Raw genomic sequence first — 19,197 nt, 5'->3', positions numbered from 1 at the left:
AAGAATACTGGAGTGGGTTGTCATGCCCTCCTCCAGGGGGTCTTCCTGACCCAGGGATCGAACATACGCCTCCTGCATTGCAGGAGGATTCTTTACCACTGACTGGCCTCTTGAAATGAAATGTCAGATTAGGTTATAGAAAGACTGAGTTTGACCTTGCTCAGTCTTTTGTACTTCCTTGCTTGCTTCTTCTGAAGAAAGCGCGTTGCTATGCCATGAGCTGACTTGTGAGAAGCCATGAAGCAAGGGCTGGAGGACAGCAATGAGCCCTCTGTCCATCAGCCCACGAGAGACTTAAACTTGACACAACCATGTGAGTGAGCCTGAATGAAAATCCTCGCTTGGCCAAGCCTTCAGATGACTGCAGCCCCATCCAGCACCTTGACTGCATCCTCATGCACCTTGAGGCAGAAAACCCAGCTGAGTTACACCAGATTCCTGAACACAGAAATCTTGAGATAATAAGTGTTTGTTATTTTAAACTTGTACTTTTTTTTATGTTGAGTTTTCTGTGAATTGTCTCTTCTTATCTTTGAAATGTCTCTTTTTCTATTGGGTAATTTGTCTTTGATATATTTATTTTTAATTGGAGTGTAAGTGCTTTACAATGTTGTGTTAGTTTCTGCTGTACTACAGCATGAATCCGCTATACGTATACATATATCCCCTCTCTCTTAGACCTCCTTCCCATCCCACCCCTATCCCACCTCGCTAGGTTATGACTGAGCACCAAGGTGAGTTCCCTGTGCTATATGGCATAAGCTTGTACTGATTTTAAACTGTTTTCTTTTATCTAAAACAAAGAAACAAAAATAACATTTTATTGAGGTATGATTCACATACAGAAAGCTGTATACAACTTGATGAGGTTTTTGGTATTGTTGCTCACTTGCTAAATTGTGTCCAACTCTTTGTAATCCCATGGACTGTAGCAGGCCAGGTTCCTCTGTTCTCTACTGTCTCCCAAAGTTTGCTTAAATTCATGTCCATTGAGTCCGTGATGATATCTAACCATCTAATTCTTTGCCGCCCCCTTCTCCTTTCTCCTTTTGCCGAAAGTCTTCCCCAGCATGAGGGATTTTTCCAGTGAGTTGGCTCTTTGCATCAGGTGACCAAAGTATTAGAGCTTCAGCAACGGTCCTTCCAGTGACTATTCAGGGTTGATTTCCTCTAAGATTGACTGGTTTGATTACCTTGCAGTCCAAGGGACTCTCAAGAATCTTCACCAGCATAACAGTTCAAAAGCATCAATTCTTCAGCTCTCAGCCTTCTTTATGGTCCAACTCTCAAATCCATACAACTACTGGAAACACTGTAGCTTTGACTATTTGGACCTTTGTCAGCAAAGAGATGTCTTCGCTTTTGAATATGCTATCTACGTTTGTCCTAGCCTTCCTTTCATGGAGCAAGTGTCTTTTTTCATGGCTGCAGCCACCACCTGCAGTGATTTTGGAGCCCAAGAAAATCTGTCACTGCTTCCACTTTTTACCCTTCTGTTTGCCATGAAGTGATGGAACGAGATGCATGACCTTAGACTGTTTAATGTTGAGTTTCAAGCCAGGTTTTTCACTCTCCTCTTTCACCTTTATCAAGAGGCTGTTTGGTTCCTCCTCACTTTCTGCCATTTGAGTAGTATCATCTGTCTATCTGAGATGATTGATACCTATATTTTTCCCAGCAGTCTTGATTCCAGCTTGTGATTCATCCAGCCTGGTATTTCGCATGATGTACTCTGCATATAAGTTAAATAAGCATAGTGACAATATACAGCCTTGACATATTCCTTTCCCAGTTTTGAACCAGTTGGTTGTTCCATGTCTGATTCTGTTGCTTCTTGACCTACATACAGGTTTCTCAGGAGACAGGTAAGGTGGTCTGGTATTCCCATCTCTTTAAGAAAAATAAAATTCTTAAAGAACAGTTAAAAGGCAAGATGGAATGCGAGATTGGCTACCCGTTGACTCTGTGACCTTGGAGATGTCACACAGCATGCAGGTCTTCTCCTACAAAGGAAGGTGTGTTAGTTTCCTACGACAGCCAGATCACCACAGACTGTGATTTATCCTCCCACAGTTCTAGAGGCCAGAAGTCCCAAATCAAAGTGTCAGCCCTGCCGGGATCCCTCCAGAATCTAAGGAAAGATTGCTTCTTCTAGCTGTTTCTTCTTATAGCTTCTGGAGGTCACTGGCTATCCTTGGTGTCCCATGGCTTGCGCTGCACCTCTCTAGTCCCTGTCTTTTAAACCATGACACCAAATGAGGCTAGGTCTTAGCTTTTGCCAGCAATAAGAAAACTAAGCAAAGTACAAAAAAAAAAAGGAGCCTTGCTTGCTGCTTTCCAGTACCTGGGGGCCCCCTGCTGTCCACAAAAAGACATTGCAGCCTCTCCCCAGGCTAATGGGAGTTAACTTAACATGCCATTTCCTAAAACTTACTTTTACCACCTCACATACCAGATCATGACTATCATATGCTTTTATCAACCTCATTCTGGATCAGCCAAGCCCTCTTTCTGTGTTTCCAATTTTTCTTAATGGTACCACCATGATCCATATCTTCCTGGCCCTAGCTCGCCTTCCTGCTGCTCTTTTTTCAGCAGTATCATTGTCATGTATTAAACTTCTGCTGTATGTTGGGCACTGTGCCGAAATCTTCACATGTATCATTTAGTCTCTCAATAACCCTTATAAGGTAGACAATTATATTGTGTTCCTCTTAGGGAAATGAAAACTGAAGCTTAAGATCACTAAGTAACTTGGGTAATAAATATGACAGGGGTCAAAGCTGGGACTTGAACTAGGAATTCTAGCTGCAAAGCTGTTAATCTTCCAAGCCTATTGCATCCAGCCTGAGTTCTACTGAATAACTAACTTCCACCTGTGATAGCATTCACTAGAGGTGTTTTGTAAAGGGTGATATATAAGCATGCAGAATAATCGTTAGATAAACTAACGTTGTAAAAGAAAATATACATGACATTAATAATAGTTTAGGTTTTAAATTGTTAAATTGTTCTACTAGCAAAATGCATTAGTATGTGCATTACTATGTTAATTTAATAGATTGAACAGTTATTCACTTTGCTAATTTTTAACCTAACATCTTTTAGCAGATAATTTCCAATGAATGACTAGCACACACACTTGAGCATTTTGATTTGATTTTTTAAATCTCTATAGAATATACATTTCAAAACACATGAGTATACTAAGCTAATCCTCCTTTCTCAATCCCCAACTTATCTTCTCATTCCCATCACACACACAAAGATGGCTCCAGAGTTCTGCATCTAGCAGAGGGGATGAGGGGTAGGAAAGAAGGGACCACGTGATGGACAAAGATGGTCCAAGGCTCTCAATATTGTAAACCCCTTATAACTTTCCTGGCTGTGATAAAAGTTTTGTTTTAGAGGCAGAAACCAACTTGAGAATACCTAATCAATTCTAAGTTTCTCAGACATATTATAGTGACATGGGTATTATTGAGTCTAGCTCTTCTGTCTGTGGTTGCCCGTTTTAAAGCACCTTTGGTTAAAATTGTATCAGTTCAGTTCAGTCGCTCAGTCGTGTCCGACTCTTTGCGACCCTATGAATCGCAGCACGCCAGGCCTCCCTGTCCATCACCAACTCCTGGAGTTCTCTCAGACTCATGTCCATCGAGCCAGTGATGCCATCCAGCCATCTCATCCTCTGTTGTCCCTTCTCCTCAGCATCAGAGTCTTTTCCAATGAGTCAACTCTTCGCATGAGGTGGCCAAAGGACTGGAGTTTCAGCTTTAGCATCATTCCTTCCAAAAACATCCCAGGGCTGATCTCCTTCAGAATGGACTGGTTGGATCTCCTTGCAGTCCAAGGGACTCTCAAGAGTCTTTTCCAACACCACAGTTCAAAAGCATCAATTCTTCGGCACTCAGCTTTCTTCACAGTCCAATTCTCACATCCATACATGACCATTGGAAAAACCATAGCCTTGACTAGACGGACCTTTGTTGGCAAAGTAATGTCTCTGCTTTTCAATATGCTATCTTGGTTGGTATACCTAACTTCTATTTTCTTATTGACTGACTCCAAAGAAAGAGGACCTGGATAAAGAGAATGTTAGACAAGGGCCCAATACACATGTGAAAATTGTGTATTTGTTTGATGATTATTATTGAGAAATACCTTCCTAGTGAATGTGTTGGAATGGGGACTGGAAAGTGGGACTGAATGTTCCATAAGTTGGAACTTGACTTTGAAGCTTAGAGTCAAATATCATATTGTATTAAAAAATACATGAAAAACAGCGTGAGCTTTGGGTGATGTTTACTACTCAGTAGTGATACCTAGTCATCACTTGGAGAAGGCAATGGCACCCCACTCCAGCACTCTTGCCTGGAAAATCTCATGGATGGAGGAGCCTGGTGGGCCGCAGTCCATGGGGTTGCTAAGAGTCGGACAAGACTCAGCGACTTCACTTTCACTTTTCACTTTCATGCATTGGAGAAGGAAATGGCAAGCCCACTCCAGTGTTCTTGCCTGGAGAATCCCAGGGATGGGGGAGCCTGGTGGGCTGCCGTCTATGGGGTCGCACAGAGTCGGACACGACTGAAGCGACTTAGCAGCAGCAGCAGCAGCAGCCATCACTAGACCCACATCTCCTTCCATAAAGAGGCAACTTATGAAGATTTTTTAAAAGTTTCCACCTATAGCTCTATGAGAAATCTCTCATGGTAGCTCACTGAGTTCTAGGAAAATATAGAGAGGGGGAAACTAATACAAACTGAATGAGGGTCGAGAACTTAGAAGAATTGTGAAGAAAAGTCAAGGCCAGATGAGTAAGTAGAGGCCAGTCATGAAGACTTCTTTCTACCCAGCCAAGAGGGTAACATAAATAACCAACACACAAAAAATGCTTTCATTAGTGATCAGAAACCAACTGTGTTTGCCATTTTTTTTTATTGAAGTATAATTGATTTACAATGTTGTGTTAGTTTCTGGTGGACAGCAGAGTAATTCACTTATATATTAATTATATATAATTCATATTATTTTCCATTATGGTTTATTACAGGACTGAATGTAGTTCCCTGTGCTATACAATAAGACCATGTTGTGTATTCAGTCTGTGTATAATAGTTTGCATCTGCTAATCCCAATGCAACACTTCCCCACCACTGTCCCCTTGGCAACCGCAAGTCTATATCAGTGAGTCTGTTTCTGTTTCATAGATTCATTTGTGTCATATTTTAGATTCCACATGTAAATGATATCCTACGCTATCTTTCTGTTTTACTTCACATCATATGATGGTCTATAGTTCCATCCATTTAGTTGCAAATGGCATTTCATTTTTTGTGTGACTAAGTACTATTCTCATGTGTGTGTGTGTGTGTGTGTGTGTGTGTGTCTCACATCGTCTTTATCCATTCATCTGTCAGTGAATATGTAGGTTGTTTCCATGTCTGCTGCTGCTGCTAAGTCGCTTCAGTCGTGTCCGACTCTGTGCGACCCCATAGACAGCAGCCCACGAGGCTCCCCCGTCCCTGGGATTCTCCAGGCAAGAACACTGGAGTGCGTTGCCATTTCCTTCTCCAATGCATGAAAGTGAAAAGCGAAAGTGATGTCGCTCAATCAGGTCCGACTCTTTGCGACCCCATGGACTGCAGCCTACCAGGCTCCTCCATCCATGGGTTTTCCAGGCAAGAGTACTGGAGTGGGGTGCCATTGCCTTCTCCTGGGCTATTGTTAATTGTGCTGCCATGAACATAGTGAAAGTCGCTCAGTCGTGTCCGATTATTTGTGACCCCGTGGACTGTAACCTGCCAGGCTCCTCTGTCCATGGAATTCTCCAGGCCAGAATACTGGAGTGGGTAGCCAGTATTCTTCCTCTTCTCCAGGGGATCTTCCCAACCCAGGGATCTAACCCAGGTCTCTTGCATTGCAGACAGATTCTTTATGATCTGAACCACAAGGGAAGCCCATGAACATAGGGTGCATGTATCTTTTTGAACTATACTTTTGCCCTGACATATGCCAGGAGTGGGATTTCTGGATGGCAACTCTAGTTTTTTGAGGCACCACCATACTGTTCTCCACAGTGGCTGCACCAATGTACATTCCCAACCAACAGTGTAGGAAGGTTCCCTTTTCTCCAGACCCTCTCTAGCGTTTGTTATTTGTAGACTTTTTAATGATAGACACTCTGACCAGTGTGAGGTGGTACCTCATTGTGATTTTGATTTTGTTTGCCACTTGAGTAATCCTCAAACAAGCAAGTAGCAACATAAAAGTTTCTCCCAGGGAATTCCCTGGTGGTCCAGTGGTTAGGACTCTGCACTTTGACTGCCAGGGGCCTGGGTTTGATCCCTGTTGTGGGAACTAAGGGTTAGGGTTAGGCAATGGCAACCCACTCCAGTACTCTTGCCTGGAAAATCCCATGGACGGAGGGGCCTGGTGGGCTGCAGTCCATGGGGTCGCTAGGAGTCAGACACGACTGAGCGACTTCACTTTATTTTTTCACTTTCATGCATTTGAAAAGGAAATGGCAACCCCCTCCAGTGTTCTTGCGTGGAGAATCCCAGTGACGGGGGAGCCTGGTGGGTTGCCGTCTATGGGGTCACACAGAGTCGGACATGACTGAAGCAACTTAGCAGCAGCAGTGGGAACTAAGATTCCACAAGTCGAGTGGAGTGGCAAAAAAAAAAAAAAAAAAAAAGAGTATCTTCCAGTGGTCAAAAAGTCTTACTTTCCTAAACATCAATATTGTGTCCTGATCTTAGGATATCAAAAACCTAAGCTTCCACAGGCTCAAGGACTCACCATCCTCAAAGCATACTAAATCTATTTTTATCTGTTCTGCCTGTTAACATTCTTCACCAAGGAGAGGAATATTGGCTGATATATTTCAAAAGATCTCAACAGGGACTTTTTGAGTTTTCTAGTTAATTTTAAGTTAGGAAAAAAAAATGTTTCACAGTATCTGGGTACCTTATTTTTCTAGAAGGGTTTCATCAAAGTTTTATTTCAGTGATTCAGGGCTTTAAATTGAAGCACTAAATATTCATCTGAGCTAGAATCATGGGGAAGATTCTTCATTACACGTTTAAGTGATCAAATAATTAGAAAGAAAATGTTATTAAAAAAGAAGTCAAGGTACAGTACAGTGACTATAGTAATAATACTGTATTGCATATTTGAAAGTTGCTAAGAGTGTAGATCTTTTTTTAATTGAAGTCCAGATGATATATTAGTTTCAGGTGCATATCAGTGATTCAACATTTTAATAGATTGTACTCTACTTAAAGCTATTTTAAAATAATGGTTTTATTTCTGTGTGCTGTACCATATGTCCTTACTGCTTGTTTCAGTTCAGTTCAGTCCCTCAGTCGTGTCCGACTCTTTGCCACCGCATGGACTGCAGCACGCCAGGCTTCCCTGTTCATCACCAACTCCGGAGCCTACTCAAACTCGTGTCCATGGCGTCGGTGATGCCATCCAACCATCTCATTCTCTGTTGTCCCCTTCTCCTCCCGCCTTTAATCTTTCCCAACTTCAGGGCCTTTCCCAATGAATCGACTCTTCCCATCAGGTGGCCAAACTACTGGAGTTTCAGCTTCAGCATGAGTCCTTCCCTTGCTGCTTGTTTATTTTATGCATAGTAGTTTGCATCCCTGATCCTCCATCCCTATCTTATCCCTCTCCTTATTGATGACACTAGTTTGTCCTCTGTACCTGTGAATCTGTTTCTGTTTTATTATATTCATTTGTTTTATTTTTTAAATTCCACATATAAATGGTAACATAGAGTATTTGTCTTTCTCTGTCTGACTTATTTCACTAAGCATAATACCCTCTAGGTTCATCCATGTTGTTGCAAATGGCTGAATTCCGTTCGTTCTTATGACTGAATAATAGTCCATTGTAGATATATGCAAAAGTTCTCATCACAGGAAAAAATTGCACCTAGACTTACTGTGGTGATCATTTTCTGATATATACAAATATCAAGTCATTATGTTGTGTATCTGAAGCAAATATAATGTCTTATGTCAATTATACATAATTAATTTCAAAAATTATTTCATTTTCTCAATGAAAAAAGAAATTTTTTTAAAAGTCAAGTCAGAGGAAGAAGACTAAGACTATAGGTATTATGTGAAAAGTAAGAAAGCACTCAGTAAATGCATTTTGTTCTCTAAAAGAAAGGTTTGTGATTCTACAATATCTTTATGTTTTCTGATAAAAGGTAATAAATATTTATTGAGAACAGCTTGGAAAAAATAAAGAGATAAATAAATAGCACCCAAATTTTACTATTCAAACGGGATTGAAGTTAATATTTTGATATTATTTTTCAAAGTTTCTTAACCTCTCTGAGCTTCAGTTTCTTTGTCAAATGAGGTTAATAATGGTACCAACCTCATAAGGTTATTCAGAAATTAAATAGATAGCACGTGTGAAAACCTAATCTTTGGTACAGAAAGATCAGCTGTAGTTATATTTTAGTACATATATCCGTTTTATATTTTATAAATTGGGGGCATACTTATTTTGTTTAATCCTGATTTTTTACTAAAAAATATTTTGAACATTTTCCAAGGTCATTAAATTTTTTTACAGGCTATTATTAATAGCTTCATAGTATGGCATTCCAAGTGGGTCAGTGGTCAGCAGGAGATGCAGGTTTGATCCCTCGGTCAGAAAAATCCCCTGGAGTTGGCAATGCAGCCCCACTCCAGTGGTCTTGCCTGAGCAGTCCCTGGACAGAGGAGCCTGGCAGGTTACATTCTGTGGGGTCACAAAGAGTTAGACACAACTGAGCGCGTGGTATTCCATCCTGTAAACCAGTCATTCCCACCAAGCATGGTTTTGCCCCCAGTGGACATTTTACAGTGTGCTTTTTGATGGGCACAACGGGGAGAAATGGAGTACTCCTGGCATCTAGTGAGTTAGAAGCTGGGCTGCTGCTAAACATCCTTCAAAGCACAAGACAGTCCCCCAAAACAGAATTCTACAGCCCAAAATATCAAAGTGTTGCCACTGAGAAATCCAAGAATGTGTCAGGATTTCTTTTTGAATCAAGCCATTCTTACTCAACTTTAATTTTTTTAATTATTGTAATAACACTGGAATGAAAATACCAGTAGTGTCTTTTTGCTGAGGCTGCTCTATGGCCTGTGTGATAATTGATTTTAAGCTACAGCAATATAAGAATTTTGTGGTGTGTGTGTGTGTGTGCATGCATCTGTGTGTAGGCTTTTCTCTGGAGCATAATGCAAATTATCCCTAAGCCACATCCTTTGTTCTTGTTCAGTCACTTAGTTGTGTCCAACTCTCTCAAGTTAAGTAAGCAGGGTGACAATATACAGCCTTGATGTACTCCTTTCCCCCAATTTTGAACCAGTCTGTTCCGTATCTGGTTCTAATTGTTGCTTCTTGACCTGCACACAGGTTTCTCAGGAGGCAGGTAAGATGGTCTGGTATTCCCATCTCTTGAAGAATTTTCCACAGTTTGTTGTGATGTACACGGTCAAAGGCTTTACCGTAGTAAATGAAGCAGAAGTAGATGTTTTTCTGGAATTCCCTTGTTCTTTCTATGATTCAACGGATGTTGGCAATTTGATCTCTGGTTCCTTTGCTTTTTCTGAATCCAGCTTGAACATCTGGAAGTTCTTGGTTCATGTACTGTTGAAGCCTGGCTTGGAGGATTTTGAGCATTAACTTGCTAGCATGTGAAATGAGTGCACTTGTGTTGTAGTTTGAGCATTCTTTGGCAATGCCTTTCTTTGGGATTGGAATGAAAACTGACCTTTTCCAGTCTTGTGGACACTGCTGAGTTTTCCACATTTGCTGGCATATTGAGTGCAGCACTTTCACAGCATCATCTTTTAGGATTTGAAACAGCTCAGCTGGAATTCCATCACCTCCACTATTTTTGTTCATAGTGATGCTTCCTAAAGTCTACTTGTCTTTGCACTCCAGGATGTCTGGCTCTAGGTGACTTATCACACCATAATGGTTATCCAGGTCATTAAGATCTTTTTTGTACACTTCTGTATATTATTGCCATCTCCCAAGGACAATTAAATGGCACTTGAGATGTCCTGAAAAGGATCAACATTTTCAGAGTAGATTATTTGGTAAAGTATTCTTATTGACATCTATACCAGAGGGTGTATTAATTAGTATTTTTGTTGTTCAGTTACTAAATTGTATCTGACTCTCTGTGACCCATGGACTGCAGCACGCCAGGCTTCTCTGTCCTTCAGTATCTCTCAGAGTTTGCTCAAACTCATGTCCATTGAGTCAGTGATGCTATCCACCCATGTCATCCTCTGTCACCCCCTTCTTGTCCTGCCCTCAGTCTTTCCCAATATCAGGGTCTTTTCCAGTGAGTTGGCTCATCTTATCAGGTCGCTAAAGTATTGGAGCTTCAACTTCAGCATTAATCCTTACAGTGGTGTAATGAATGACGTTTCCTATAAGTGATTGATAAGAATTTAAAAGATACACTGCTCATGGATGCCAGGAATAAGATAAGCCCAGGAATCCAGTACCATTATTAAAGTATTGGAGGTTAATCCCTCCATCCATGAGAGACCCTGAGATCTGTTGGACTCTACACTCACAGTCCTGCCTTCAGGCCATATAGTGTTAGCCTTTCAACCAGGGTGCTGGTGACCGTAACATAAAAGAGAGAGCCGGCCTCTCTGAAGATTGTAGATGGAATGTATTTGGACTGGTTTGGGGGAAATATAACTGATATCAAAACAGTGATTTCCCTGACGTTGTTTCTTAGGACAAAACTACTTTGAAACACACACAAGGACAGACACACCATCCCCCCCCACACACACACACAGGCTGAACCCTACTTTGAGACACACACAAGGACAGACACACAACACACACACACACACACACACACGCACACACACACGGGCTGAACCCAAAAGTCAAGGTCATCAGATAGATTTTGAGTTGATCTGGACTTTACTTCATAGATTGGTGACTTGGGGCAATTTCCTACTTTGAGCCTCAGTTTCCCTCATAAAATAAGGATTACATCACCAACCTCACTGATGACATGAGCTACATAGCACATTGTAAGCATGCTACAGATGTTTGTATTATTTGCATGTTTTGGCACCCAACTCTACTTCATTCCTTAGGACAGATTTCTAGAAATGCAGTTTCTGGTCAATATATCACCTCTGAATGGAACATGACCACCAGTATTTTCTCAATAAAGCACTGATTGCCTCAGTGATTTAATGATTTTTTTTTTCTTTTCTTTTTTTCATTTTGTTCTTTTAGGGGAAGAAAAGGCCAGTCTTTGGATTGTTCTTTTCTGATGGGAGTCAACTCTTCTATTTGGTTTTAAGAATGTCTTTTGGGAGCCTGGTATTCCCAGTTGCCTGCTGTCCACCCAGTGTTCAAGTACAACCAGCACCCCGCCACCTGCCTCCTGAGATAGTTCTAGAAAAGCCTTATACCAGGTCTTGCCCATGGCAGGATTAGAGTTTGTGGGACTAAGAGAAGTAGATCTTATTCTTTGCCTTCAGAAAAGAAAGCTTATTTGCATTTTATAATGAGAAAGACAAGACACATTATACAGTCCTTCAAAATAAAAAAGCTAGTAATGAAAATGTCAGTGTGTATGTGTGTGTATAATGATGTGTTTATCAGTTGTAACAAATGTCCTATCCTGGTATCTGACAGTGATTGTGAGGGAAACTGTGGAGTTGTATGTGTGTGTGTATATGTGCACATGCATAGTTGGGGTGGGGACAGGGTACAGGGGAACTCTTTGTACTTTTCGCTCCATTTACTGTGAACCTAAAACTTCTCTAAAGTCTGTTTCTTTAAGTGTATTTATTTTTTTGGTAGCACTGTGTGGCACATGGGATCTGGTCGCTAGTGACCAGGAGATCGAACCCATGTGGCCTGCAGTGGAAGCATGGAGTCTTAACCACTGGACCACCAGGGAAGTCCTAAAGTCTATTATTTAAGTGATTAGTAGTAGGCTTTAGGGGAAAAAAAGTGAATTGGGTAAATATGGGCAAAACTCTTAGCACAATGCCAAGCATGTAACTGCTCGAGCAGTGTTTATCGTTGTTATAGGAGAAAATACAAACAATGGCAGGAATTGCTTTAATCTATACATCTATTTCCCCATAATAATATAATAATCTGAATACTTATTTTTAAAAAAAAAAGGGGGAAGGAGAGGGCTCTATGTGGAATACTTGGTACTAAAATTCAGATGTCCTGCCTATAAATGCCCCTATCATTTCTTCATTCAGTAGACATTTGTGGCCCACCTGCAATGTGTAAGGCACCCTACCCAGTGCTGAGAATATAAAGATGAGTGAGACCCAACCAGTCCACCAGGAACATAAGCATGAGTAATCAAGAGTCACAGGGTGGGAAGTCTACGTCAGGCCAACTGCATGTTCAGATATTAGTCATTTTAAAGTATCAAGGTAGAAAAGATCTTATTCAAGTAACTTTACAAGAAATGGGGAGAAAACTATAATACTTTACTATGGGATATAGAGATATTGTTAGTCACTCAGTCATGTATTACGCTGCGACCCCGTGAATAGCCCACCAGGCTCCTCTGTCCATGGAATTCTCCAGGCAAGAATACTGGAGTGGGTTGCCATTCCCTTCTCCAGGGGTTCTTCCCAACCCAGGGATCGAACCTGGAGTCTCCTGCATTGTGAGCAGAGTCTTCACCGTCTTAGCCGCCAGGGAAGTCCATTAAGGGATATAAAATAAGACAAACGCATGTCCATCAGCATTCCCTTCAGTTCAGTTCAGTTCAGTCACTCAGTCATGTCCGACTTTTTGCGACCCTATGAACCGCAGCACCTCAGACCTCCCTGTCCATCACCAACTCCCAGAGTCCACACAAACCCATGTCCATTGAGTCAGTGATACCATCCAACCATCTCATCCTCTGTCGTTCCCTTCTTCTCCTGCCCTCAATCTTTCCCAGCATCAGTGTCTTTTCAAATGAGTCAGCTCTTTGCATCAGGTGGCCAAAGTATTGGAGTTTCAGCTTCAATATCAGTCCTTCCAATGAACACCCAGGACTGATCTCCTTTAGGATGGACTGGTTGGATCTCCTTGCAGTCCAAGGGACTCTCAAGAATCTTCTCCAACACTACAGTTCAAAAGCATCAATTCTTCAGCGCTCAGCTTTCTTCACAGTCCAACTCTCACATCCATACATGACTACTGGAAAAACCATAGCCTTGACTAGATGGACCTTTGTTGACAAAGTAATGTCTTTGCTTTATAATATACTATCTAGGTTGGTCATAACTTTCCTTCCAAGGTGTAAGTGTCTTTTATTTCATGGCTGCAGTCACCATCTGCAGTGATTTTGGAGCCCAAAAAAATAGTCAGCCACTGTTTCCACTGTTTCTCCATCTATTTGCCATGAAGTGATGGGACCAGATGCCATGATCTTCGTTTTCTGAATGTTGATCTTTAAGCCAACTTTTTCACTCTCCTCTTTCACTTTCATCAAGAGGCTCTTTAGTTCCTCCTCACTTTCTGCCATAAGGGTGGTGTCATCTGCATATCTGAGGTTACTGATATTTCTCCCGGCAATCTTGATTCCAGCTTGTGCTTCTTCCAGCCCAGCGTTTCTCATGATGTACTCTGTATATAAGTTAAATAAGCAGGGTGACAATATACAGCCTCGACGTACTCCTTTTCCTATTTGGAACCAGTCTGTTGTTCCATGTCCAGTTCTAACTGTTGCTTCCTGACCTGCATAGAGGTTTGTCAAGAGGCAGGTCAGGTGCTCTGGTATTCCCATCTCTTTCAGAATTTTCCATAGTTTATTGTGATCCACACAGTCAAAGGCTTTGGCATAGTCAATGAAGCAGAAATAGATGTTTTTCTGGAACTCTCTTGCTTTTTCTATGAACCAGTGGATGTTGGCAATTTGATCTCTGGTTCCTCTGCCTTTTCTAAAACCAGCTTAAACATCTGGAAGTTCACGGTTCACATACTGCTGAAGCTGGCTTGGAGAATTTTGAGCATTTACTTTACTAGCATGTGAGATGAGTGCAATTGTGCAGTAGTTTGAGCATTCTTTGGCATTGCCTTTCTTTGGGATTGGAATAAAAACTGACCTTTTCTAGTCCTGTGACCACTGCTGAGTTTTCCAAATTTGCTGGCATATTGAGTGCAGCACTTGCACAGCATCATCTTTCAGGATCTGAAATAGCTCAACTGGAATTCCATCACCTCCACTAGCATTGTTCCCTAAATTAATCCATAAAATCAATGTAATCCAATTAAAATATGCCCAATGGATTATTTTTTTTGACAAAACCAGTTTTTAAGTTCAAATGGAATCATAAACCTGTGAAATATCGAGAAAAAAATTAAGCACAGAGATAAGCTTCAGATCAGATCAGTCACTCAGTCGTGTCTGACTCTTTCCGACGCCATGAATCGCAGCACACCAGGCCTCCCTGTCCATCACCAACTCCCAGAGTTCACTGAGACTCACGTCCATCGTGTCAGTGATGCCATCCAGCCATCTCATCCTCTGTCGTCCCCTTCTCCTCTTGCCCCCAATCCCTCCCAGCATCAGAGTCTTTTCCAATGAGTCAACTCTTCGCATGAGGTGGCCAAAGTACTGGAGTTTCAGCTTTAGCATCATTCCTTCCAAAGAAATCCCAGGGCTGATCTCCTTCAGAATGGACTGGTTGGATCTCCTTGCAGTCCAAGGGACTCTCAAGAGTCTTCTCCAACACCACAGTTCAAAAGCATCAATCCTTCAGTGCTCAGCCTTCTTCACAGTCCAACTCTCACATCCATACATGACCATAGGAAAAACCATAGCCAGTCTGACTAGACGGACCTTTGTTGGCAAAGTAATGTCTCTGCTTTTGAATATGCTCTCTAGGTTGGCCATAACTTTCCTTCCAAGGAGTAAGTGTCTTTTAATTTCATGGCTGCAGTCACCATCTGCAGTGATTTTGGAGCCCAGAAAAATAAAGTCTGACACTGTTTCCACTGTTTCCCCATCTATTTCCCATGAGGTGGTGGGACCGGATACCATGATCTTTGTTTTCTGAATGTTGAGCTTTAAGCCAACTTTTGAGATAAGCTTAGCCTTTATTAAATACACTAGTATATTCCATTAAAAAAAAAAAAAGAAAAGAAAGGCTGAAGCCACATGGATGTAGCTGTGTGGATTTATGCCCTGTCCTGATTTAAGTAGTCTTGCTAGTGTGTTTTCTCTTTTTAGCCTAGGGGTGTTGCAACATAGTAAGATTTGAGATGGATGAAAAACATGCCTCTTCCTCCCCATCCTCTTCCTCCTTCTAATGTTGAAGAATTATTTTGAACTTGGGCTCCTTCTCCAGAAGATCATGTTGAGAATCTGGAATCTGACCATCAGTATACATACCTCAGTTTGAAGACTATTAACTTATATGAAAGAGAGACTGATGTGCCAAGCAATGGAATTTTCAATTTATCCCCATTTACAAAGGTTTCTGAACCCCCACACTGTTGACATTGTGGAAATTGGGGGAAATTCTTTGCTGTTGGGCGAGGTCATCCTCTATAGGACAGTGAAGAGTGCTCAGCAGTGTCCCTGACCTTCAGCCACCAGATGCTGGGAGAAAGCACCCCACCCCTCCAGCTGCAACAACCAAATGCCTCCAGATTTTGCCAGATGTCCCCTGGGGGATGGGACAGCCCCTACTTGATCACCACCACAGTAGACAAAAGGTAAGTCATTGAAGGGCTTGAGGCAATAAGACATAATCAGAATTGTGATTATTTGTATTGCTTTTAAAAGTAATTGCAATATGAATATGGGGGATGGCCTAATAAACTTTTTATAGACCTGACGAAAAAGGAGGAATGTTGGGAGACATTTGGCTGTTCAATATCAAAATACACTCTGCTACTGCTAAGTCACTTCAGTCGTGTCCGACTCTGTGCGACCCCATACACAGCAGCCCACCAGGCTCCCCCGTCCCCGGGATTCTCCAGGCAAAAACACTAGAGTGGGTTGCCATTTCCTTCTCCAATGCATGAAAGTGAAAAGTGAAAGTGAAAAGTGAAAGTGAAAGTGAAAGTGAAGTCGCTCAGTCGTGTCCGACCCTCAGCGACCCCATGGACTACAGCCTTCCAGGCTCCTCCGTCCATGGGATTTTCCAGGCAAGAGTACTGGAGTGGGATGCCATTGCCTTCTCCGAAATACACTCTAAAGCTTTGTTATTTAAACTGTGGAGTACTTGGATAGGAACTGATAAAGAGATCTAAGAAATGGAGCAAACAGTCCAGAAATAGACTAATATTAGGAAGAAGAATGAAATAAGCAGTCTCCTAATAGGATGGTGACATAATGGTGCAAGTTGGTACAATCTTTGGATAGCTATTTATTTGCATTAAGTTAAAAAGTTTTTTATATCTTGGGATTGTATACACTAGTCAGAATACCATGAATGCGTTAAGAATTATTTTTATCAACAGGATGTTGTAACATGCAAGCATGCTTATATTACACTAAGTGAATAAAAGTACAGAAGACAATATATATATATATACACAGATACAGAATACAATATACATTTTGAATGTATAGTCAGTATACGCACAGTTAGCTTAAAGGAACAATGAAAGTTTGGAGAGGTATAGAATAACAGAGTGCTTTTCTTTAGTAAACATTTCACAGGCTACTTTTCTACTTTCAGTTTCTCTTTATTTTTTTTCTAAAATAAGCCTATTAATTTCCTCTTACTAATTAAAGGGAAACTTTGCAAAAGTTTTTAAAATAAATTATAATTTAAAATTGAATGAAAAAATTAAATAAAAATAGCCCTATGTAATTTTTTTGCTTTTCTTGAATGTGTCTTTTGACAATTTATCATTACTTACCATAGCCTTCCTGGGGAGATATTTTTTTGTTCGAAGACCCCATGCTTACTGACAATTGAAAGCTGAAGAATATATAACAAAGGCTTACTTAAGCCTGATTATGAGTCAGTGTTTTGAAGATGCTGGTGATACACATTAATTTTACACTTAATTTGCTTTCTGTTCCCTCATATAGATGGCATTCTATCCTAGGAGGAGTGTCCTGATGGTTTAATTCGTCTTCCATTGTCATTCTTGACAGGATTCATCAATAAATGGAGACATATTGCTGCAACTCAGGGTAAGAAAAAAATCTAAATTGAAATTTGTTGGCTTGAAATTAAGTCTAGTAATAGTTATGAGTTTAAATATTTCTTTATCTGGAACTCAACTCTACCCATTCACCTTGTTAGATTTAGAATGCTATTTTTCTTTTTTATTTGACATTCACATTTTTCTTCAACTCATGTAATTTATTTTTGTGATTGGCATCTTGGTTAGATTAATTTTTTTCTTTTAGTCTCAGATATGTTAACACTCACACATAACTTTATTATTTCCTGTCTTGACATAATACAATTTACACTTATTTGATGAAATATCCTACCTAGGCTAAACGATATTCATAGAGAATTGTAATAAAAGTATCAGAGAAATGAAATACATTAAGAGTTATTTTAAGAAAGTGAATCAAGATAAATTTTAGTCATGAAAAGCATTATTTTATATATCCACCCCAACCTTAATAATACTGTCTGATTCCTATTACTATTAAACCTGTCTCTACAGTATCTCTTAATTAATATAATAAATTATTTCTACTGGATTTCATAATCTCTAGTAGTTATTAGAAAGACAAAATTTGATTCCATCATCCAAGAATCATAAATATCTACTGAGAGGTGCTTAATAATTAACTCCTGGAAGAACATCTTCGGCTTTTAACTTTACTATTTAAGTAGAAATGTTCCTACTCCAGTGAAGAATTTTAAAATATAACATAGAGCCTATTTATAATGCTGGCATTAGGCTTCCCTGGTTGCCTCAGTGGTAAAGAACCTGCCTGTCAGTGCAAGTGACAGGTTTGATCCCTGGATCGGGAAGATACCCCAGAAAGGGAAATGGCAACCCACTCCAGTATTCTTGCCTAGAGAATTCCATGGACAGAGAAGCCTGGCAGACTACAGTCCACGGTGTCGCAAAAGAGTTGGACATGACTGAGTGACTGAGCATGCGTGCATGTTGAATAACTCTTCTTACTAATCATCTTCATCTGTCGTTCAGGATACACTGATGTGGTCTTGTTTTCCTAAGGCAAAATTGATTTCCCTGCAGTTTAATATCTTGCAGGTTTTCATATTTTTGAACTAGTCCTTACTGGCTTGAAATGTAATGTTGTTAACACTTGCATTCTTTCTATTTTGTTTCAACATGCTCTGTAACACCTGCTTTGTCATAAATCATCACAGTGCTTGAGGGCACAGTCTTCCTGACCTTGATTCCATAGAGAGAGAGTGTGAAGCATCTGCAGACACACACACAGCCTCTCTATATATAATATTCTCATAAATACATACCTGTGACCTCTAAATGTGGAGAGCTAAATTTGGGTTCATTAGTAAGACTGAACCAAACCGCATTATTTTTTTAAAAACCAGAGTTGTTTATATATGCAAGACCACATTATGTCTGTAAAAAAAAAAAAAAATTGTCCAAACTTAGTATGGAACAGAACCCTATTTTGTTTTATTATTCCAACGCTTCCTCTGGGAAGAAATTAGCACTCCTGATAAAAATGCATCACTGACTCGATGGACGTGAGTCTGGGTGAACTCTGGGAGTTGGTGATAGACAGGGAGGCCTGGCGTGCTGCGATTCATGGGGTCGGAAAGAGTCAGACACAACTGAGCGACTGAACTGAACTGAACTGATAAAAATGCATAAGCAATTTGGGACTAAAAGGGTTTAAGACTTGTTCTGAGAAACCAGTCAGCTGACTCTCACTCAGCGATTGTTATGAAACATTATTTTCTGTAGTTCAGAAAAGGTTAGACAACCATCCTCTTTTCCTATAAATGTTTTTACCAATAGTGGATCATTGAACTGGCCTTCTGTTGGCCTTTTTGCGTGCATCATGCTGATAATTAAATCCTCCAAAAATTTCTTTAAAAAATCTCAAAACCTCCATTAGCAAGTCAGAGTTTACAAAAGATTCTTGTAGTAAAGAAGAGAGCAAAAATAAGTTGATAATTAAAGTGCAGCATAATAAATTCCACTTTACAGGTATGCCCATTGTGCCATGAGGATGGAGGGAAA

The 19,197-nt window shown here is 40.5% G+C and overlaps 1 long non-coding RNA gene across 1 annotated transcript; it reads left to right on the top strand.

Annotated features, from left to right (window-relative positions):
• Positions 1-253: 253 nt before the first annotated feature.
• LOC123329462 lies at positions 254-11,627 on the top strand. Its single transcript, XR_006544912.1, has 2 exons — positions 254-313; positions 11,296-11,627. It is a non-coding gene; the product is annotated as an uncharacterized LOC123329462 (long non-coding RNA).
• Positions 11,628-19,197: the final 7,570 nt, after the last annotated feature.

Source organism: Bubalus bubalis, chromosome 15 (genome assembly GCF_019923935.1).
Source record: "Bubalus bubalis isolate 160015118507 breed Murrah chromosome 15, NDDB_SH_1, whole genome shotgun sequence".
Lineage (NCBI taxonomy): Eukaryota > Metazoa > Chordata > Mammalia > Artiodactyla > Bovidae > Bubalus > Bubalus bubalis.
This window is presented reverse-complemented; position numbering and strand designations above follow the sequence as displayed.